Below are 24,491 nucleotides of genomic sequence, written 5' to 3'. Positions count from 1 at the left end.
GGTAAGAATATACCTCATAGAGCTCAGTTTCAGATGGGAAGCTGTTTGCCTGAATGCCTGAAATCATCAGATCCACATTGAAACCTCTGAAGTTGCCATGTCATTTCCTTCCATTGTGGTTCAAGGACCCGATCCCCCCAAAGTGGAATGAATACACAAGGACACGTGATATAAGGTTATCGCGACGGGACGGCGAAGAGTGAGGCCGAGGAGGGGCTGGCGCCGCACTATTAAGGCTGCTGTACACGCCTCCTCAGAGGCACCTGGTTGGGCCTCCCGCCCACAACCACTCTCCTCTCTTCCAGGAGGAGAGTCTTTGGCTTCTTGGCTAAGCACATGTACCAAAAGTCTGGACCTACTGTGATGTCCTATGTTGAAGAGAGTAAAATGGAAATGAATTGGAGAATGATGTCAGAAAGAGCTCTTCCGAGTGTATAGTATTATTAATTATATGCTTTTTCTTTTTCAAAAAAAGCATTGTCTTGTTCATCCCTGCAACAATATGTGTGATGTGAGATCCAAGGTAAACCACCAACGCCTCCCTCTTCAAATGCAGTTGGTCCTGTAGAAATGTTCAGGCTTCAAAAGACTGTTGCATGTTTTTTGCTCATAAAAAATAATATCGAGAAACAAGTTTCATTCTAAAAACAAATGCTAATTGCAGATGGATTCTGCATTATCCTATAGTGCATCCATCTGAAAAGAGTTTAAAAAAAAACAGGTGTAGCCAGTCCTGGCAATGGATTGAGTATATCCACACCTTCCCAGCAGTGTTGTGGGTGGGCATAGACCAAGATCACAATCACCACTTCCTCCTTCATTCACCTGGGGCATGTGCAGAAAGGAAAAGGCATGGATAACCCTAGTCAAGGAGAGGATTTTCAAACATGCATCAAGTAACCACACCCAGTTTTGTGGACAGTGGGATCTAGAATCAATCTAGATTGAAAGCAACATGTTGAGGATGGGCATGAATAATACTGGATCGAGAACTACATTTTTGTGTGTTTCAAATAGGTTAGTGTGGCCCAAGTGTCACATGTTTGAGGGTCCTCCTCACAAATAAATGAGTTGGTGAAATAGGAATAACTTGTCACGAGCAGAGGTTTATCACTTTGGGCATCTCCCTGGAGAAGCAGTTAAGAATTGCAAATCCAACAAACATTTAGAGGAGATGCAACTCAGATGTCAGATGTTTTATTTAACGTTATTTATTTCTTACATTTATACATCACTTTTCTTTCATGAGGAGGTTCTCAGGGTGGCATATATGGAGCTCCAGGCCCCAGTCAGATCTGCTTAGTTTTTGTAAGGCAGGGGCATCATATGGATGTGTGCCCAAAATACCACTCTGGGCTGGGCACTTCAGCATAATCCTATGCATGTTTACTCAGAAGTAAATTCCTGTGTGTTCAAATGTTACGTTCTTGCTTGGGATCCACAGACAAATGCAAATCTAACTACAAAGAACAAAAGGAAAGCAATGGAGGGTCCCTCACATCATCTGTAGACAACTGAGTATCATTTCTGGGTAATCACTGCAGCCATTCCTGAAGGGCCACAATATCGTAATCTTGAAAAATGAAACCACAATCAGACTGGATTACTTTTGTCCTAGTCTTGTTTTGTTTTTATATCATTAAGCGCTAGAATTTGACATCAGGATTTTAATGCCAACTCAGACCTGGTTAATCTCTGCTTAGTTTATCCATATGTCTACCCAGCAGAAGGTCTTACATACTAATCTGAGTATCACATACACTACTGATTAACTACTCTTGATTTTGTTTGAATGCACAAAAGTGTGACTGTGCAAACCAATATAAGTCTAAGCAAGTGCTTTGTTCTAGTACAAATATACTAAGAAGTCTAGTGGCAGACAATGGTACTTGTCTTAAACATTTATGGTGCTTTGGAAACTCATTTCCTGGCCTAGTTTATTATTCTATACTTATAGGCTTGAAACTGTGGGAGCAGATGGTGTTCCAAAGTAAAGAACAGAGAAAAGATGAAATCTATCATCTATCTATCTATCTATCTATCTATCTATCTATCTATCTAGTAAAAGGGTAAGGGACGTATGTCATAGATGCCTTGCCCAATCCAGTATTAGACTTTTTTCATTTCTATTTAAATTGTGTAGTTCACATGATGTTAACCTCCAACAACACCAGTTTCAATGCTTTCCCCCTAAAACTTGGGTTTGCCTGATACAGGGATATTCCAATACATTAGGAGAAAACAAGCCCCAAACTGTTTCACATGGGGGTCGCATACTATTCGTTTCAGTGGTTTAGGGTGGATCAGAAGTCACTGCCTGGGTGGGGTGTTGTGTACATGCCCTCACTTTTGCGGGATTATGGTGGGAGAGAAAGGTAAAGGATTCCTTTCCTCTAAGGCTAAAATGGCATTGGAATGAAGAGAATTGGTCAAACTACTAATTTTACATGAATTTATAAAGCTAGGTATCTTTCCTGAGCTGTCAAGTTGAAAGGATACGTTTAGGCATAACTTTTTTAACACTGTAACAACTTTAAAGATGTGCCCCCCCCATCATTTCCATAACACCATGCTCACCTCTTCCTCTGTGCTTTAATTTCTTTTCTGAATTTTTATTCTCATCCAAATCTGCTTTGGAATGCCAAGAGAACCTTCCAGAACAGCATGCATGGAGGAGAGTGAGGAGATCATTTCATCGGGCAAGCAGAAATGTTGAATTCCATGCCTAATATTTACAAGGTTCTTGTTTAATTCTTCAACAGCCGGGTTCCCACATTACAAATCAGTGCAAGCTAGCTAGTCTCTGAATAAATGCTAAGGGTGTGCATTGGCTCTAAGAGGCAAACTGCACACACAGGCACACACACCCAAACACATTTAAAGAGCATTTGTTGCTTTTTTATTTCTCCTTTAAAATTATTATATTCCACACAAATAAAACATAACCCCAGGAAAGGTATTACTGCTCCTGCATATCTAACCCCATTTCACTGTTTATAGTTAGCCATTTAGTAGACAGGAATGCAAAAATCAGCATACATCCTTGGCCTCTTGAAGCCTTACAACATTTCTCCAGCAGTTCAGACTGTGGTGTTTGTTTTTAATTCCAAAGGATTTGAAACACAACTTAAAATTCACCAAAGGTTGGATGATAAGGGATTAAGAAGACGCAACTGAACATTAGCCACTCCAATGCCCTTCACACAGCAGCCCTGTATCTCGACTCGTTTGTTGTTGTTATTTATATGTATTGGTTGCTTCACTCATAAAATGACTCAATGTGACTTACAAACTTGTACAGCCCAGAATTTTCCTCAGAGATGTATGTTTGTTTGTCTTTGGCCTTATAAAGCAGATCTCTGCAGCTCTGTTTAAAAGGTCAATTTACGTACTACGGTTATTTTTAACAGTTCGCCGTCTGTATTTCCTGTTTCTCTATATGTGGTTTCTGAGGAGCTGAAAAATGCCACACCTCCCACTCTTGTATGTGCTGAAGACAAACAAGCATATTGATCAGATGGAGAAAACAGAGTTCTTCTACACATTTTAACTATTCACAGCAATTCATGATCAGGAAATCTGATAGGCGTGATTCCTCATCTTTCTGCGACTTAATAAAACATGTCCATAGTCCAACAGAAGCATTACAGGTAAACTTTGTTACACCTTTTGTTAAGGTGTAACCCCAAAAGAATCTTGCAGCCATCTAATAAGAAACCAAAGCAGTTTGTTCATTGTTCCCTTCATAACTGAAGGCGCATATATGATTTTTTATTAAGTGATTAAAGTACTCTGCTTTCTTTTGGACCACTATTCTGGTTTCCTTGGCTAGGATTTTTAGAACCACCTTATTTTCTTACCTTTATGGCACCACATAAGAGGCTACTTGAAAGGCTTCCACCTGGAAAATACAACCCTATTCAGCTATACTCACATATATTGCATTTATAAAACGAATGTCAGCAGTAGGCACTGGAAGGTTTTCACATACAGTGCTTCCACTGATGTTTGACAACAAAGACAGGACTATTCATAGCTAATGTTTATATTTCAAGAACCCTTCAGGAAGCAGCTTGAAAGGTTTCTGCATGATGGTTGCTCTAAGCAAAACCTGTTTGTGGTGTCAGACCACCTGCAATATTCAGCTTAACCAAAGGGCAAGCTTAACATCACTGATTCGGCCAAACAACAGAACGACAGTAGCCATATTTGGCCTTCATTGTCTTCACACAATTCAAATCATGACTTCAGTTGCATGAGGGACACAGTGAGACCATGTTCACTGGGCCCCACCCTTTCTGCCATTCCTTTTCACTCTTATTTACCCTCAGTGAAAGAATTTGATGGGGGGGCGGTTTCAAAAGAATGAGGCAACAGGTTCTACAGAAGACCCACATTATCTATGCTGTCTCTTCTCCATGTGGGATATTTAAGATTACTCCTTTCCACAGTCCCTTGGGAGGACCATAATTACATAAAGGCATTTACTGAATGAAAAGGAGCATAGTGCATTGTGATCAACCTAATAAATAAATCCCATTTAAGGACCTCTGCAATCTAATTAACACAGTTAAGACACACAGAAAGACATTAGACAGTTGCTTGTTGGACAGCATTTTCCTGCTGGATGGTATATGTTCAAAATGTTGATTGCAGAATCTGGAACTAGGATTTAATCCCTTTATTTATCAAATATCAGGATTAACTAATTACACTGAGTGACAGCTTTAATTATAGTACAGTGAAATAAGTATTTATGCTGTCAGTGTAGCTTTCCATGTTCCACCAGACTTATCCAATGCTCAGCTTGTCTGAATTCTGTCTACCCATACCTCTTAAATGGCAGTATTGAATCATCAACCAGACATCATAATGGAGGGAAAACTGGAATATCATTCAGAGTTTTGGCCAGTTCATTTCCTTCTGGATCTTGCCAACCTATTCTGAATAGAAGAGAGAAATGGTCTGAAATCCAGAAAAATGGTAGCATGACTTATCTTCCAAGAAACATTTCCTTTGAATTAATGTTACAGAAAACACGTTGAAGACACAAGACAAAAGTGCCCAAATATGTCTTGTGCTGCTTTATCTTGCAGCACAAAAATTAAATTGAAAAATTCGTCCAGAAAACCTGTAATGCTTATGAGTTCAGTGATTCACATAACAGACATACCGTATTGGCCCAAATATAAGCTGCACCCAATGTAAGCTGCACCTTTAAAATTGGAGGGGGGGGACCCGAATATAAGCTGCTCCATTCCTCGCTGCCACTGGCTGCATGCTTTGGGGGGGGCACGCTGCCTTTCCCCTTCCTCGCTCTCTCCCTTCCTTGCCTTGGGGGAGAGGACAGGGATAGGTCTGCTTTGCTGTGCTCCTGGCTGCATACCACAAAGTCATGAATATAAGCCGCACTTTAACATTTCATAGTTGAAATTTGGGTGGAAAGTGAGGCTTATATTCAGGCCAATACGGTAGTTTGTTGTGGATTTTGTTTGTTTTGTTTTTTGGTGTCCAGCAACTTCATCATTTCCCTTCCTTCTTTCCTTCCTTTTTGCAGCCTTGCATTCAGGCTGGTCATATTTATGGTGCTCGTCAGTCCCAATCATATCAGTGAGATCCAAAGAGAAATGAAGCAGGCATATGAATTTTTGCTAGCACTCAAAAGAAAGCAACTATCTGAAAACTTACAAGGAAATACTCTTCAATTAGGCAAATTAATTCAACCATTTTTTAGCCTCTTCCTCCCTTGCACCTCTTGTTTATTTATTTTAGTGTAGTATGAAAAAGTGATCCAAAATTCATAGGATGGGATCTGACTCAAACTATTGATTTCAGTGGGTCTATTTTGCATAAGTCTGATGCCACCCATAGAAACAGAAATTTGAGCTGAACAGATGCATTAACAACCTACACAGCTGACCATTCTTCTATAAACATATGGAAATAAATTTATTTATAGAATAATGATGGGATGGGATGATAGAATAATAACCTTTTCTTGGTGAATCTTGAAACCATATTTATATGGAGGCAAATCTCTTTAATCTCAGTGAAATTTACATCAAGCAAACCTGATGAAAGTGGTGAGGAAACAAAACAATTTTCTTGTAATACACATTTAATATATCTCACCTATAGCTTAATATACTGGCATGATCTCTAGGTATTTATTGCATTATTTATGAATTCATTTCAAGACTAAAGTGAGAGGATGATAAAAATGTCAGTAAAATGCATTCTAAATTTAAAAAGAGGCAGTTTGGCCATGGTAAAATTGAAGTTAAGAAACTGGACATAAAATAGGTTTCTGCCTAATTACCAAAGAGACCTTTGGATGAGGGGGCAAATCACTTTGATTTGTTCCATTTCCCAAACTGATGCTTCCTCATTCACTTGCACACTAATTCACTGTCTCACAAGAACATGGTATCAAACTAATTTCCTTTCTTCTATGAACAAATTATATGGTGAAGGATTGCCAGTAATATTAAAACCAATCTAGACATGATGATGGAATATTGGGAATCCATCTCAATCTCTGAATCATAGCACCTGCCTGAGGAGGGGCACAATCATGATGGTGTGAGGAAAGAAGGGATTAACCCTTCCACCTGGGTTATTTTGCCCAATGAAAATCTGCCTCCCTTCCCACCAGTTGGTTGCTATTTGTTTACATATGTCTTTCGTCCTGGACCAAACAGCAGCTTGGGTGGGAGAGTGATCTTCATTGAGGCAAACGGAGGGAAGGGTTAACTCTCACACATCTCCCCTTAAGTCCATATCTAGCCTGGGCTTTTCTGCATCTGCTATCTGTTTTGAAGAGGCTGAGATATATTCATGTGTATTTCAGTTTGGCCCTGAGTGAGTTGGCAAATAAGATACAGACCAGGAGGGAAACCTAGATGGGTTGAAAGCAATGTGTAGGCCTGAGCAGAGCATAATTGTATGAAGACATCAAGGTCAAACTGAACATGAAGCCATCAAACAGAAAGCCCTCTGCCCTCGGCTGTGTGCACACCATGCATTTAAAGCATTCCTCCCTCCACAAAAAATGAATCCTGGAAATGGCACTGTAGTTTGTTACGTGTGTATGGAATTGTAACTTGAGGGGCTAAACTACAGTTCCCATAATTCTCAGGATGGGGGAAATAAGCTTTAAATGTACAGAATCCAAACAGCCCTAGAAAAAGGAGACATAGCTCATTTAGCTCTTTTTCACCAACAGATAGCCTGCTATTCTTTATTTATAAGAGTTTCATGCATGCACACTTCATTAAACATAATGGATCTCTCCATAGATCTCTAACAAGCACCATAGAATTGCATAGGCTTCTACAAAACAGTTCCTTTCATTCCTACCGCTCTGCTAATTCAACACAGAGTCTCCAACAGTTCCCCCATTGTTAGTGGTCTAAATTAATGCTGCTTCCCTCACAGAAGCTTGAGATGTCCATGGTTAGAAATTAATATATGAAATTCCTATCCAGATATAGATTTCAATTTCAGCCAAGAGCCTGAAAGCAGTCAGCACAAAATGACTTCTATAACTAGAAAACCAAGCTGGCTTTTCCCATTAAAGTTAATGAAAGTGATTAAATTCATATTGCATTAGATTTCTCTGTGCAGTAGTTGTACATGGCTAGTGAATGCTGAAAATTAAAGCAATGCTCACTTGCTTCTCATAAATATTTCTAAATAGCACAGCAGCAAGAGAAGCCTAAGAGATGGCAATACTTAACTGTAACAATATGAAGAAGACCAGCAACACATTCAGCCAGAGTGATTTTCGCCTCAAAGGGAATTATAAAATTCCTAAAGAAGAATCTTAGTAAAATGTTTATTTACACAGAGGCTTTTGTAACTGTTGGGTACACTGAATTAACGACACAGAGGCAATGTTGCCCATTCAGACTAACAGCAAATCAATATGGATGAGCAGAGATGGAGGACAGGGAAGCAAAATAATCTCAGAGCAAAAGTGTCACACTAGGAAGTTCCTCTTCTTTGGCTGTGTTACTTCCCCCACATCTGGCTTGGGGCTGTTGCCACCAGAAGTGGCAGCTGGAAGCTTCATTAGACAACCAGTACTTAAAGAACATCCTCTACTTATGGATGCAAGCAACTGACTGAGATTTCCGGTCACATGTTTGCCATGTGTTTGCAAATATGCATCCTCCCCATCAACCCTTAGTTTTCACTGTGAGGACACATGGCAGCCGTTCTGCACAGTTATTTCTTTGCAACATCTGGCGTGGCCTTTCATGTATTGTTCCCCGCTGTCATTTTGTGGCATGCTTTGGGCATTGTGTTCTTTTCATGGCGCATATGTGTTTCCTTCCAGCATGAGGTTGGGAATAAGTCTTTGCACTAGGAAGGGAGGCAGGCAGCTTTGAAAGAGCAGCTTCTAGAGCAGCTTTGAAAGCATTGCCCGGCCATTTAGTCAAGTGACCCAGCAGATAACAGTACATAAGAGAAACTTTGGTTAGGTCGGACATTAGCAGCTGTAAGCACAGCAGCATTCTTGTGGGATGTCTTGCAAAGACTTCAGGTGGGGCTATCATGATCTGCCTTGACGCCGCTTAGCAAACTTAAGCTATCAACTGTTTTCTTAGTTTTCATATGCTTCATGGTTAAGTCTCCATCTCCTGAGTGTCAACTGTCTGCCAGTCTCTATTCAGGAAAAGCCTTTGTTCTGCCATGTCTTACATCTGCATTTCATTTACTTCAGGGATAGGGAACTTGTGGTTCTCCATATGCGATAGGGGACTACAGCTCCCCCTGACCATTGGCCAGACTGACTGAGGTGGATGGGAGTGAAGTCCAACAATATCTGGAGGCCCTTGGTCAACCCTTATTTTGTCTTTCTACCTTAACTCTGTAACTGTTCACTATTATTGGCTTTTATGTTTGGAACAGCTTGGAAGGAGATAGTTTTAAAAGATGAATTCATTGGGGAATGCATGTTACTTTGCCCAAGGAAAGAAATATTGTTCCCATTTCATATGCAATGTGTTGTTCATTTAGATTGTGAGCCCTACAACTCAGTGACAGAGTTAAAACATAACAGGAAAACCATGTGAATAAGTTGTGACAAGTCTCAGGTTTTCATGCTCCCCCCCCCCTTCTCTTTTCACCCCAGAAGAGGACATTGGAAGGTGATTGTAAACCACAGTTCACCCGTAGTCCAAACTCAGGGAACTGTTGTTTGCTTAAACTATAGTTAGTGAGAAGTGGTCATATGAAGCCCATGAGTGGTATTCATTAGGTTAATTAATTTCAGTGGTTCTATGCTGAGTAAAACGTAGCTGAATACGCCACGTGCTTTCAGAACTTGACTTTTTCTGAAACCATCATTCAAACAAACTATGGTTCCCCAAGTTCACATTTCATGGAGAAACCTTGGTTAATTTAAAACTGGAAGCAAATGCTTGCAATATCTTCTGGTGTGTGAAGAGTGTGTGACCCAAGGCTCACCATGGCTCATATAGCAGGAAATGGTGGCTTTTTATTATATCTGAACCAAGCCAGTGCATCTGCCTAGCACCTCACACAAGGGACACCATTCTCAGCTTTAGTCATAATGAAGACAAACTAGTCACTGTTAACATTATCAGGCTGCTAATAACGTAGCAGAATTCTGGACGCCCTCAGAGGGCTTCCTTTGTCTCCCTGACACCCACAGCCTCTTGCTGGCCACCACCACGCACACTGACCTTTGAAATATGGAAAGAAACATGCTTTGAAATCAAGCTGGCAGGAACAGCATTCAGGCTGCCGTCACTGGGGGCTCAAAACAAGTGGGGCTATAGTTTGCAAGCTGTCTTCATAATTACTTGAAGCAGTTGTCGCTCTAGCCCGAGTTTGTTCATTACACCCCGACAAACAGCTGATATTTGTTAAAGCACATAAGCCACTTTGTTGAGGCAGCCCTCGATATTGTGGGAAACCCTGCAGCTGCAAGTCACATGCAGTTCAGAGTATTTTCTGGTTCCTTTGCTTCCATGCATGCCTTTTATAGCAGTGCCCTTTTACTCAAACAAAAAAAGGGCAGGGAGAGAGCAGGCAGCCGTGGGAGGGGGGGGAGAGAACCCTCACTTAGAAGGTAAACATTAGCTAACAAAAAAAGGCTTGATACGCTTAAGGTTTATGACCCAAATCTGGTTCTCATTAAACAAATGCTTGTGCAGCACTAAGGAATTCTTAGTAATAAGAAAGCGATGGCTGGAATTCAGGACGGGCGAGAGGCAGTGGAACAGCAGCCGTGCCTGTTTCAGTGTTCCAGCGTTGGCTACTGTCTGGGTTGGCAGGTCTCCCATAACTGCCAGCAGGGAGCTCTTGGAAACGGTTTCACTTGGGATTCAGAAGGCACAAGGCTCACTTTCAGAGCACCTGGATTTGGCTAATAAATGCCAATGTGAGGATATAAAGGGTGGGGTGGGGAGGTAATGCTCTCAGAAAAGAATACCACTTGCTGGAAGCCACCCAGGGGGGCAGGAGTGTTCTTGTTCATGAGTCCTGCTTGAGCGTTTTCCACAGACACCTGGATGGATATTGTGAGAATAAGGTGTTGGACTAGATCAGGGTTTCCCAAACTTGGGTCCCCAGCTGTTCTTCAACTCCCATCATCCCTAACTAGCAAGACCTGTGGTCAGGGATGGTGGGAACTGTAGTCCCCAAAAAAGCTGGAGAACAAAGCTTGGGAAACACTGGACTAGATAGACCATTGGCTTCATGATCCAGCAGTTCTCTCCTTATGTTAAGAAGACAGGGCTCCTGCATCTTTAATTATTCAATGACAAGCTACACCTGCTGAAATTATCTCTTTCACACAGCTATTAAAGGTGCAGGAGTCCACTGTTCCCATCTGGCCATTGTAATCTTTTCCCTTTTCTTTCTTAGAGGCCCAGCACTGCTATGGTTGCTTCCACCATTCCCACCCAAAAATCAGGGTACTGCTGTCCCACATTGCTTCAAGAAGAAGCCAAGCTCCTAAAAGAAGTTGCTTAAGGAGACAAGAGCACTTAAAAAACCAAAGAGCAGGTGGACACATGCCTCTGAACATGTCTGCAGGATACTTCAGTGTTCTGGGTGTTCAAAGAAGTCCTGGTTTGGCATTCCTCAGCCAGGTGACCTTCAGATGCTTTCAACTACAACTCCTATTAGGTCCAGCACCTTAGGGCTGATGGAAGTATGGGTGTGCTGGCTGGGGCAGATGGGAGTTGTAGTTGAAAACTACCCCAGGTTGGGGTAGGCTGTGCTAAAGGAATCACTTTCCACTGCTAGACCCTGGCTCTCTACTGCTGGTGAACAGGCTGCTAACTCTCCAGTAGAGCTGGCTTTGAAGCTAGCACTCTAGTCAAAAGACAGGGGAGCCAAGGACGCCTATCTGATTTTTATTTTATAGTCAGAATGGCAGAGTGAAGTATTTAAGGGACACACTCTTCCAGAAGCAAAGGTTTATTGAGAAAACATAGGGAGATAGTAATTAAATGGATAACTCTTGAAGGCTTTCCAGGAAGGGAGAGAGAAAGAGAAGCAAAGACGGAGGGTAAGTTTGTGACACAGTTGAGCTTTGGAGGAGGGAAGGGAGGAAGCACCTGAATTTTTCAGTTTTTCATGGCCAGGCAATAGGTGTACAGCGAGGCATTGATTGGATCAGCAGCAGAGGAAGGTTCTAGCAATAATTATCTCAGGAGATCCCATAGCTGCTGAAGTTACAGCAAGTGTGGCGCCTTGTGTACGGTCAGAGTGTTGGACTAAGACTTGGGAGACAGGGGTTCTAGTCCCCACTCAGCCATGAAACTCACTTGAGCTCCTTAGAGGAAAGTCAGGATATAAATGAAATAAATAAATGTGCTCCCATGAGGTGTACATGCCAAGACACCCATGAGGGGACAATCAACCAAAATGGGCATCAAATCTTGTTCTATGGAAACAGTCTGAAAGTATCAGAGGCCTGGGCAGAATAGGAAAAACAAATGTCTCACGCCTTCTGTTTCTATACTGTCTCAGTCTTTTCCTCCCTCATGTTGAAGATGTGGCAGAGAAGACAGGAAAGCCCTTGTGCTTACTATGCCCTCCACATCTGAAGTCTAAGCTGCTTTTGATTGCATCTGCATCTGCAAGGCAAATTGGTTTTAGGTGGGTGGCATGGCAAGTGGGGTTGACATCATATCCCAGCAATCTCGATTTTCTTATTACTGGCTTTTTGGGAGATATTTTAGAGTCTGAAAAAAAGCATCAGTTTCAGGGGAAGGCGAAATTGTTTTTCAACTTTGATTGCTGTGTCCCTAGATTCACACACAGATTCCTGTAGTGCCAGCAGGACTGTTTTGCTCCTTGCATTTTATTTTATTTTGTTTTAATTTTTACCTCTTGGTATAGATAGCTGCTGCTCAGAACCTGTTTGGCCCCCTGTTATGGTTATTTTTAAAGTTTGTAGCTCCTGGACTGCAGTGTTCTTTGAGTTGTTATTTACACCTCTCTGACATAACTGCAAAATGTTTCACAGTCTGAATGGTGAGAAATGCAGGGGAGAATTGGGGCCTTTTTCACTTCCAGAAATGCTTAAGAAGCAGACAATGAAAAGGTGACAGTCAGAGTAAAAAAAAGCATACTGGGTTCTCCTGTGAGAGTGACAAAAGTTGCTGAGCACAGTGGGTGGATTTATGTACAAATTCTGAGGCTGTCTTTTTGTATGTGTAAAGGTTAGCAAATCTCTTTCCTCACTTTTTTTTCCCAGAAGTAACTTTATTTCTCCTATTGTTCAACTGAAAAGCCAACTCTTCTCATGCCCAGGCCTGAGGGAAAACACAACCCCCTAATTTCATGGGCTACCAAGCGGAACCCCACCCCTGGCCTTTCACTGATGGTTAGTTGTGGTAGGGATGCTTGAGCATTTAGTTCAGAAGTGAAGTGACTTGATTTGCTGGCCTGGGCTAATATGTGGATTGGAACACAGTTACCCTTCTGTTTCTTGAACTCTGGTTTTTGTGTCCTTAGCTCAAAAAAGCCAATATGCCAAAATGTATATTTTAGGTTAAAATACATATTTTGGGGTAAAATATGTAAAGAATAATTGCAAATGTTTATACAGTAGTTGGGGGGGGACCTCAAAGATGATGTGGAAAATGAACAGTACAGTATCAGAAAATAGGGTGGGAGAGTCACCCAATTGCCTAGACAACTGACACGGACTGGCTGGATGCAGAGGAGTGGCAGGAGGCACAAGTTGGGGAACCCCCATGGGAAGAAGATTCAGAGCCAAGGGATTGGTGGTGGGACAACGACAAGTGGTTTGAGGGAGAAGGAAGAAGAAGAATGGGAGACGAAGGTGTTGGAAGCTGAAGAGGTAACAGGGTTTAGTGAGCAGGAAGTGGCTATGGCAGAGAGCAGCCCAGAAGCAGAGGCAGAAGCGGCGGCGGGGGGAGGCAAAGTGGAGGCAGTCTGCTGAAGAAGCCTGGTCTCCCAGAACATGAAGAGAAATGAAGAAAGACTAGACCAGGCACCGGCAAACTCTGCCCTCCAGATGTTTTGGGACTACAACTCCCACCATCCCTAGCTAACAGGACCAGTGCTCAGGGATGATGGGAGCTGTAGTCCCAAAACATCTGAAGGGCCGAGTTTGCCGATGCCTGAAATTGCTTGGGAACCACCTGGGGGAGGAGGAGTCTGAGAGCAGTGGGAAAGTGGGGACCTTCAGTCCTGGCAATTCTCTCATTGGGGCAAGACCTCAATGGGGAAGAGCTGCTGTGATCACTAGCCCTCCGCTGTTTTGGTTTCTTTGAAAAAACATTTAACTTCACCAACACTGGGTGTTTTATAGTTGACCTACTCCTGACTCCGACTCCTGACAACTAGGCAACTCTCCCTACCATCCTGCTCTGTGTTTCAGCAGCTTGGTGCAGGAATACGTATAGGCAAAATTGCCAGATTGCCTAAGCAACTAGGTGACCCTCCCTTCTGAACCCCCTCTGCAAATAACTTCTGGTCCTGCAGAACCACAGAAGTTGATTAATTGTAGGTTTGGAAGTTTCCAGGGAGGGGGATAAATGCCCACTATCCCCCTAAAATATTTAGGCTCAAACACATTTCCAAGGCTTAGGAGAGAAACAAGAATACATATAGTATGTGTAAAACCACATTTGTAAGCAAACCATATATGTAAGCAGTCTCCCTAAGCTGGTTTCCATGCCTCTGTTTCCCATTCCTAAATTAATGTCTTAATTTAAATGTTTGAATGAAGTGTGATACATTTCTTTCCCCTCCCCCTGCTCTATTTGAGCCCTAACAACAGCAAATGACACGACTGTCGTTCGAAGAGTAGGGTTACACCCGTGCCTTGTTACCTCATTTTCATGACAAAGATTGTATCTGACATTTAATATCCAATATCTTTCAGGAAACAAAGTGAAGGGCTCCTCCACCCTGACCTTTTCCATGCACTCTCTCTGTGATTGGTTCATGCATTTCACTCCTCCCTGCATATTAGGGTCTCATCAATCAATCAAATAGTGATTGCAATGTAATATCACAGAGCAGCATGATTTTCAAAGTGTGTCATCAAGGGTTTAGAAAACTAAAATCCCGCCGTGCTTCAAGTAGTTGTTCATTTAAAACATAACACAAATAGGTTGGATTCTCTTGCATGTCGGCCACATCACAAGATCTGAACAGCAACTGTATGGATTTTTGTGTAACACACTAAAATAATGCACAATATTCATGGTCAGCTAGCAACCTCTCCTAGCTTAGTTTGCACAAAGGTGGCTCAGAAAGCCATAATGAGGCATTAAAAACACACATACAAACAGATTGCGGAAAATGAGTAGTGATGTTTGATGGCTATAAGTACAACTGGCAACTTCTGGGATAAATTCCTAGGAACGGTTATCCTTTTTTGTAACATTGTAGAATTAAGAAACACATGTCCAAATGAAACTGCAATAGTCTGAAATTAAAGATGGAACATTTCACTGGAATTCATAATGTTCAGCAGTATGGCAGATTTACACAACCCCAATTCACACCCACCTCACAAATTATAACATTGGAAGATGAACTCTGGATGTGAAAAGGTCACAGAGGAGCTTGTGAAAGAGCTTGTGTATGTTCTTTATGTGAGTTGACCGGAGTTACCTCTGAGTCTGGGATGATTTCAGGGTGTGTTTCTGGGAACAAAACAAAACCTCACCACATGTGAGTTACTCTCAAATCTGCCCCACCACACAATAGAATTGGACTTCCCTGCTGCTGCCACTGCTAATGGTGACCCCCACAAGCTGTGGAAGAATATCTCCTTTCCCCTGAAAATTCATGGAAAGTGTCCTTCCAATTTCTCTGCTCACAAAAATAGGGAGGTGCGTTTTGACAGGTCACTTGTGCCCAGCTCTAACTAGATCAGATGAAGCACAGAAGAAAGGATTAAGATATTATTGAACAACATTAGTGGAGTGAGTTCTGAAAGCAACACCTGTGACTAGCGTTACTGCCATCATCATCATCATCATCATCATCATTTTAGTGGTGCCTTTCTACAGGGCATGAGAGGCAATCATTTAACAGGCAAAGAAGTATGGAAATATGGTAGTAAGAAAAGTTACTTCCTGTTGTTTCATTGGGTCTGCCATGCAGCATTTTCATACACCTGCTGTTACAGTGGTCCCTGCAGTAGCACAGACTGAATGGCTGCAGGGAGACAATAGAAACCTGAGGGTGGTAATGAGCCATGGTTGGCAGCTGCAAGAGAGATGGTCCCTATAACAAGCTGAAGATGAGGGGGTGGCAGGTGAATACTTGAGAAAGACTGCTTCCACCTGTGCCAGGGTACCTGCAGGGCATCCTTCCCCAACTTGGGGCCCTCTAGATGTTTTGAACTACCACTCTCACCAGCCCCAGCCAACACAGCCATGCTGGTGGTTTGTCATTATGGACTCTGAATACACTTCAGAATAAGATAATCATAGTTTTGTTTCTGTTATGCTTAATAACCTTTTTGGAGAGAAAATGTTCCTGAAGTCCTCCCAGTTGTGAAAACTGCAGTCAGGGCCTTAAAATGCTTGCGAGGGGCCAAGTATTTGGTTGACATGTGGATGCCACCCTTTGCAACTAATTTGGGAATATGATTGTTTGTCAGTTCCTCATGGGAGTGTGTGTGTGTGTGTGTGTGTGTGTGTGTGTGTGTGTGTGTATTATCCTGTGGAAGATCTTCAAAACAGAACCTTACCCGGAAATCTGTCTGTTGTTGTCAGCTGCTTAGAGCATCATTTAATACAATAATCATCACTGTTGTGCAATATGATTCTCTGTATTTGCTGCTGAAATTTACATATTGCAGTTGTAATGATATTTTGTCCAATTTGTTGTAAAATTCTTCTTATTAATCCAGCACTTTTTTGTGGTTGCTAAATGTGACACAAGCATTCCAGGTGGAGCCAGCCTCTGAGCAACTATGCATTTCACTCTCCTGCCCCATTCTGCCCCCAAACTCTGCTTATGTTTTGCCCCTTTTTATCTTGGCATCGGCATGCCAGTCCAATGGTGCAACAATAGCCGTGTAAATCCACTATGCCTGCATATCTTTGTGTTCTGCTGACACAAGATAACTGAGTGGCCCTCCTGTCCTTGTCTAGTGGCTGCAACCCAAAGAAAGTATTGCACTGGCAAAAAGTTATTATCACAGTGAATGTTGCACTATGGGTGAAGGCAGAGCACTGCAATTGTTAAAAAGGTCAACTCGCTGTCCTCTTTCCCCCCACTCTATGGCAACACTATTGATATAATAGATCAATGAACTTTAATGGAAATACAGCTAACATCTACTATGTTCCTTGATGTACTAGCATGACCCAAATAATTATTTGCCATTTTCTGGCAATACTGTTACTATGGTTTCCACCGAATGTAGCACAGGTCTGATGCTCTCTAAACAATGCATGCGCCTTTCCAAGGCAGAAAGGATGTGCTAAAAAGTCATTTTATACTTGGTGAGGAAATAGGAACCACATATCCTTTTTACTGTGGTCTCTTAGGGGTTCAGGGAAAGGAATTATTCAGTGGCAAAAGGGACTAGATGAAATGAAAGCTAAAATCACCAAGAGATGGCTGGCTGGCTTCCCAGAATGATAGTAATTATTAAAGTGCCTTTGCACCATCTATTCCAAAGAGCTGAGTTGGCATCACATGTTTTAATAAATAGATCCACAAAAGGGAGGGAGAAGCATGCAATTAATTTGTCATTTCTCTATTATACAATGCATGAAAGAGCTGAAGTGCATAAATGCAAAATCAAATTCAGATGAAGAGCCTAGTGGGGGCAGTTGCACTGGGGGGGGGGCTTCCCCTCCCCCCAAATCCTCCTTTACAGCCTATAATATAGTGATCCAGCATAATTCCAGGCTCCTGTTCCATTCTCGTTTCTGCAAAGCACCTCTCTGTTTCTGTCTGAAGGTTTTGTTTCTTTTAAGAGAAGGACATTAAGAATGTAACTCATCTGCACTGAACATCAGCAGTAGGGAACATGCTTCCAGATGTTGGACTCCATCTTTCATCAGCTCCAGCCAGCATGCATTGGGTGGATGTGATTTCATATATTTGTTGTTGTTTAGTCGTGTCCGATTCTTCGTGACCCCCATGGACCAGAGCACACCAGGCACTCCAGTCTCCCACTGCCTCCCGCAGTTTGGTCAAACATGCTGGTAGCTTCGAGAACACTGTCCAACCATCTTGTCCTCTGTCATCCCCTTCTCCTTGTGCCCTCCATTTTTCCCAACATCAAGGTCTTTTCCAGGGAGTCTTCTCTTCTCATGAGGTGGCCAAAGAAATGGAGCCTCAGCTTCACAATCTGTCCTTCCAGTGAGCACTCAGGGCTGATTTCCTTCAGAATGGATAGGTTTGATCTTCTTGCAGTCCATGGGACTCTCAAGAGTCTCCTCCAACACCATAATTCAAAAGCATCAATTCTTCGGCGATCAGCCTTCTTTATGGTCCAGCTCTCACTTCCATACATCACTACTGGGATATATTACGACTATTAAATTTCTACCACTCCTTTCCTCCAAGGAGCTCACAGTGGTTTACATGATGGTTCTCCCCTCTCTCCCATTCTACACTCAGATAACCCTGTCAGTTTAGCCTGAGAGATGGTGACTGGACCAAGGTCAACCAGTGAGCTTTATGGTTGAGCAGGGATTTAAACTCTGGCCCCAAGGTCCTAGCTCGACACTCTAACCACCACACCACAACGGGTCTCTTATATAAACAAATAAATGTATTTTATTGCTCTGCTGCCAAGTGATGGGGCTTCTCTCGAGGACTAATGAATGCATGCCTCAATTACATCTTAAGTTTTTGGTCATAATTCCAGCATTTCTAGACTATGGTAAAGGTACCCCTGCCCGTATGGGCCAGTCGTGTCCGACTCTGGGGTTGCGAGCTCATCTCGCTTAAGAGGCCGGGAGCCAGCGCTGTCCGAAGACACTTCCGGGTCACGTGGCCAGCTTGACGAAGCTGCTCTGGCAACACTTTCCTATAAAACATCACAAGGTGGGAAAACATTCAAAAGATTATAGTGTGATAATGCAACACTGGTGGGGAGGGAGTATATTGGCAGTCATACTGCTGCTAACCTCATTAAGAAATTAGGATAGATTTGTCCTTCAGCCCCAGAAAAGGGAGCACACAAACCTCAAAGAACAACAGCAGCAAAATGTAAAAAGCAAAATGATGGAGACACTTTGGTGTGAGGGAAATGCTGCTGTTCACCCAGGCATGCCTTTGCATTAATTTCTCCCTGGTTATTAGTTAAGTATATGAATAAGCCTAAAACTGGCTGTAACCCACCTGTAACAGCTCCCCTCTTCAGTAATGCAAATATGTGCCGGCAAGCCAGAGAATCCAGATGGCAGACTGAGCACCAGTGTAGCTATGCATACTATGTTGCTCCCAGTTCCATGCGACAGTGGTCCTGATGCGAGAGGAACACAGTAGCTGTGTGTCTTGGCTTGCTTTGTGATCCCTTTGGGTTGCCTAAACTTCACTGCAGTGACCTGCTCTTGGCTTGTGGCACACTGTGGTTTGGGTTGCACAGCTTGCTTGCATGTGTGTGTAGCTGGATCACTCTGCTTCTGAGCAAGGAGGTTGAACCGCACAACTCCTGCTTCTGTCATGCAATGACTGGAGTTGCAATGTGACACTGGGGGAATCTATGGATGAACCATTCACATGCTCTTTCCATGAGGTCTGTTTTTAAACAATAATAACAACAACAACCCAGATACATTTCAATAGGATTCCTCGTGCATATACTTGAACAAAACGATTGAAAAAAATATAAAAGGCAGAGGAGGAAATTCCCTGCTGAGATTATCCTTTGTCTATCTGTTACTGGCCCAAGCATGTTCTACTTTAGAATGGGCAACATGTACCTACTAGTCCCGGAATGTCTTGCTTATGAAAAACAGGGAGCTTTAACCATCTGATATTTGTGTAGAGTCAAAATCTATCCCTCCTGCCATCACTGAATAGATTAAAGTATGCATTCTTTAAAAGAAAGAAAGAGGAAGGGGGAACTCCAGAATACCTTTAATTTTTAGTCTTCCTTCATTCCAAGAGATTGCTGTCTCCAGCTAATTTCCTGTCTAGCACCAAGAGTGTCTAATTCAGGGCGGTACCAAAACCCTGAATTAAGTTCCGAAGTTTAGGAATGACATGCTGCACATATTTTACACAGCTAAAGAGTCACCCAGCATCTTTGTCTGCTGTTGAGATATTCCTTCCTTGCAAAAAAATAAATAAATATATTATTATGAGAGTTACCATCTCACTGCCCCCGCCCGCTGACATCTGGCAGCTCCTCTTGCTCGTAGCAACAGCATGGCAGACCAACATTCAACAAGTACTGCTTGTCTTCTCATGAGATTTCTGCCTGTTGCACTGCTGTTTGTTACAAGCGCAGTATCAACACCAGGGGGAAATGGTGGTGACCGTAGCAGTAGCAGCAGTGGTGCTGCAGAGAGAAAGAAAGAGGATCCCGGGAGCAGAAATGTGGGGCTGAATCCTTGGCTGTACAAAATGTACATTGTGCTGCAATTGTACATTGTGCTGTACAAAATGTACATTGTATGCTAATGCAGCTGCTAAAAACATGAGAGTCCATTCAGAAGAGAATGGGGCAACTACGCCTATTATCTTCATAAGATGCCCCAGTTTTGCTACCCATAGAAGCCTGGGGTGGGCAATATTTTCTGCCTAGGGCCACCTTCCTTCAGGGATAATCTATTGTGGGGCTGGGGGGTAGCTTTTGGTGGAACCAAAGCCAGTAATGAGCAGTACTAGAGCTTTGGCTTTGGAAGGGTATGCATGCAAGATTTGGTTTTGATAGTGCATATTAGCAGCTTTCATATATAATAAATGAAGCAATGCTTTTCTAGTCCTTCCAAATATTCCTTCAGTGCAATCCAGAAATAAGGTCATTCTGTTCCTTGAGACTCTCAGGTAAGTGATTGCAATGTCAGCCACCTATTTACCCATCCCATGCTGCAAAAAAGACTGTAAAGCCCTCCCCAAATATTTGCAAGTCTCCAAATAAAGGTTATTCCTTATTTGTGTAAAAAAAATTGTGTCTGTGTAAGGATTTGGTGCATATGATGTGTGGCATGATCAAGAGGACCTTCTCAACGGATCAGCAAGAACGTGATGGGACATGCTGGCTCTTTGAAGCCAGTGGACCAAAATCACTTAGGCTTTAAAGAAGAAGAAGAAGCTTTAATTGTGCCTGAGAGGCTATTAGAAACCTTTCAAGTGCAGGCTTTCAAGTGCTAGGCCAGCAAAGAGTCTAAAAAATTATTATGGGAAATGGGCATTGCTGCAAAAGTATCGCTTTGTCTTCTGCACAAAATTGTCAGTGCACCTCAAGAAATGATAAGCATAGATGTGGACATGGTATGTCCTCAGAGTCCATAAGGTGCACAGGGCTTATTTGTTAACACAAATGGGAATGCAGATAAACAAGCTGACTTCTACTAGTTCTGTTGTCAGCCAATGCCACAAAGAGACCAGAGCCCACATTGCTTCTACCTCCTACTCCACACAAAAGAGGAACACAGAACATTGAATTTGGGGAGAAGTCACGGAGAAGCTCAAACATCCTCTTCAGATGGTGCATGCTTCCTGCAGTAAGTCTATCCAGTGGTGTAGCTTGGGTTGCCATCACCCGAGGCTGCACAGAGTTGGGGGTGGGTGGGAAGGAAATGGAGGGGGTATGTATGAAATAGTGTCTGTGTCACCCTGGAGATTGCAGCTGGAGAGATAAGAAGAAGAAGAAGAAGAAGAAGAAGAAGAAGAAGAAGAAGAAGAAGAAGAAGAAGAAGAAGAAGAGTCGTGGAGGTTAATTCCTGACTGGCATGGAAAAGCCATTTTTAACAGAGCCCAGCGATGGAAGCACACAGCTGTATTGAGACAGCACCAGGTGTTGAAATGTTGTGCTCCTAACAATTTCATGCCCGGGGCCACTGTCCCCATACACCCCCATGCTACACCACTGAGTCTATCTCAAGTCTGAGAAATGAGGAAGTAGTGGGACCCCTTGAAATCTACCTGCCTCCTAAGCCTAAGTTCAGTCTTAGGTACAAGAGCTCCCACATATTGACCCAAACACAACAAGGGAGATTGGCCCATGATATCTGGTGGACCTGTTTCCTCGCTCCTTGCATTCATTGCCCTTTCCCACAGTTCACTCTTTTGCACAAAGTGCAGCATTAGCGTATGGTAATTGCTGTCAACCTCCCACACCTCTCAGATCTACTGTGAGGAAGAGGCAAAAGGGCAGGAAAGGAAAAACGTGTGTGCACACACATGAGCTCGCGGGCTCAAAGATAAACAAAATACTTTGGAAGAAGTACAAGAACTAAGGAGCTACAATAACTGGGTCACTGATTCTGAGCCAGGAAAAACATACACAAGTGGAAATAAGAGCAGTAGAAGAATTTTCATATTACCTCATCCAAAGGTTTAACGTGTCCAGACAGCAAGATGTTCTGTCTTCTGGAAAGTTATTGTGGGAAAGGAAGAAGGCATCTCTGAGGCATTTCCACACAGTCTAATCACAGCTATTTAGAGATACGATTCATGTGTCCGTACACGTGTAACCCTAGATGTCTTCAAAACCTAACAAGAAGCAGAAGCAGCAAAAACATTAGGAGGACACATTATTAAATTGATCTCTGATAGTTTAAAAACAAACAACACAGTGATTGGGACTAAAAAGACAAACAAACCCAACTGCATATTTAAATTATCTTTGGTGTAAGATGCTTAAACTTAGTTTATAACTATATGTGAATTCCCTGAAATGTAGGAAAACCACTGCAATCCACAGGACTCTCGTGATCATAGACCATTGGGTAAAACCTTTCCACATAAGGCAGAGCAAATTTTTAGTATCTTACCACTATACAGTTTGAGAAAAGGCACCATTATTTAGATGGCATCAAAATAATGTGTCCTATCAATGTGGAATCTAGGATTTTGAACACTCTTGGTATGGCAAACAAGATGTCCAAATGAGGGACAGATCTGCTAGGAAAGTAATAACAGGGGCTCTAAATCCAGAGTGGCCCCAGAAGCAACTTTAGTTCACATTGCTTTAAAAAATGGGTCTAGTATTGATTAATTTTTAGTTGTCTATATTTCAACAATCCCAAAGTTTGAGAGTCAGCCAGGTTTTTTTTCCAACTGGAACTCAATTCTGACACCTCTCAGGTGGGTGCCAGAGAACAAGGGAGGAGTTCGTGATGACTTCCGGCACCCCTTTTTCTAGAAAAATAGCACTGGATTGTAATGTTGTAAAAGGGCGGTGATCTGTCGTGACACGGCCCCATTGAAGAAGATAATAGTGGTTACCTAGACCTCATTGCTGCTTGTGAAAGGGCCCACATAGCAGATCAAGCTTCAGGGCCCCAGAAACGTAGGTCCAAATGTAAGATTTGAAACGAGTGAATAAAAATTGTGCCTGGAAAAGTCTTTTGCTTTGGATCATTTTTGCCCAGTAAATACATGCCTTACAGTTGCCTTTGTGTATTTGCTTTTTGCTAATCCAGGAAAAGTTACTTGTGTGGTTTTAATGATAGTGTATTATAAAGTTTCCATTTTACTCAAAGGAGTGTGGGAAAAATATGCAGTAAAGGTCCTTTGTGGCTAGTGAAGGAAGAGCAGAGGAAGAGCTGGCCACTGCAGGCAACATCAGTTTACAGGTCCACAGTGGCCCTGCTCTACTCCTGCTGCAGAGTCTGGCTTATTGCAATGTTTGAACCTGGGTTTGTGGGTTTGGAGAGCAAAAAAACATGAGCTCAGGTTCAGCTGCCACAGCAAGCCAGACTCTGGCATGTTTCCCAATAATGCTGCAGTAGGAGGAGGGAAGGGAGAAAGAAAGAACTTTTCAGCAAGTTGTCCAGCTTCCTTGCCCCACCACCTATCTGAATATGGAAATGGGGACCTTTGGACAAAGAATGGCTGTGCAGCATACCACGCTGTTCACAAGCATGTTTGGATCAGGCCCCTTGTGTGTAAAAACAGGAGAAACTTCACGTGTAAATTTCACACTGGAAGAGGGGGATCAAAATTCAGGCTTTTGCTTTAAGGAGAATAGGAGGGGCACAGATCAGATGAAAAACCGCATTTAAAATAAAAATAAAAAATCTACCACAGTAAATATGACCTTCTGCCCCTGACTCACTTGGCTGGTCAACCATCAAGCATTCTGCCTTATTGCCAAAGCCATGTACTGAACCACAGTAGTGTATGTTTCTTTTTTTAAATTTGTGCAGTTCCCAGAAAATAAAATGTGTTGTTATGTTTTGCTACAACAGCAATGTTTCTGGATTGTTCCACCTAATATTTAAAAGTAACAGAGCTTTCATTTTATTTCACCAAGCTAGCCACTTGGGAGTCCAGGAATAGCCAATGTTTATAAAAGAGTCTAGCTCATACAGTTAAAACTATATTTATTTCTTTTAGCTAGAGGATGCAATCCTGAAGTCTCTTTTTCTGAATTAGCTGCATTAATTTGGTCCGAGGAGACCCTGTAGTCTAAGATTGTTGCAGTGGAACGTGAGCCAGAGCCAAAGTGGTGCTTGGTGTAGTGGTTAGCATGACATCTTCTTTGGCGATCACTCGTAGCCAAGTAAGATTGTCTTCCATAAACACGGTTTTAACAATGAGTCTGTAAGTGACTTTGGAGGCCAATTCTGGATCCACGCGTCCTTCCACAGTGGGGACATTGGTTTCCGTGCGGGAGTTGATCATGGTGTGGATTTGCCAAGCATGCCTTCCTCTTAGCACGTTTCTCCCTTGTGTCCTGAGTTTGGGTGTCTTCAAAGCCCATGACACCTTTGGTAAAGGCTGTTCTCCAACTGGAGCGCTTGCAGGCCAGTGTTTCCCAGTTGTCAGTGTTTATACTACATTTTTTAGATTTGACTTGAGATAGTCTTTAAACC

At 42.5% G+C, this 24,491-nt stretch overlaps 1 long non-coding RNA gene across 4 annotated transcripts in view; it reads right to left on the bottom strand.

The window, feature by feature from the left end:
• Positions 1 to 316: 316 nt before the first annotated feature.
• The window catches only part of LOC310825654, a 118,564-nt gene continuing 94,389 nt past the window's right edge, over positions 317 to 24,491 (bottom strand). For 2 of the 4 annotated variants that reach the window (XR_014555384.1, XR_014555386.1), the window contains 5 exons: positions 21,996 to 22,164; positions 4,833 to 4,943; positions 2,208 to 2,399; positions 1,223 to 1,460; positions 317 to 368 (listed from right to left, as the gene is read on the bottom strand). This is a non-coding gene — a long non-coding RNA (uncharacterized lncRNA). Of the gene's footprint in view, positions 369 to 1,222; positions 1,461 to 2,207; positions 2,400 to 4,832; positions 4,944 to 21,995; positions 22,165 to 23,731; positions 23,845 to 24,491 lie in introns of those variants that run through there. The other 2 variants (XR_014555387.1, XR_014555385.1) reach the window with 2 other exon arrangements.

The sequence above is a fragment of the Podarcis gaigeae genome, assembly GCF_964106915.1.
Source record: "Podarcis gaigeae genome assembly, chromosome: 10".
In the NCBI taxonomy this organism is placed as follows: domain Eukaryota; kingdom Metazoa; phylum Chordata; class Lepidosauria; order Squamata; family Lacertidae; genus Podarcis; species Podarcis gaigeae.
Note: the sequence above shows the minus strand (reverse complement) of the source record. Positions and strands in the feature narration are given on the sequence as shown.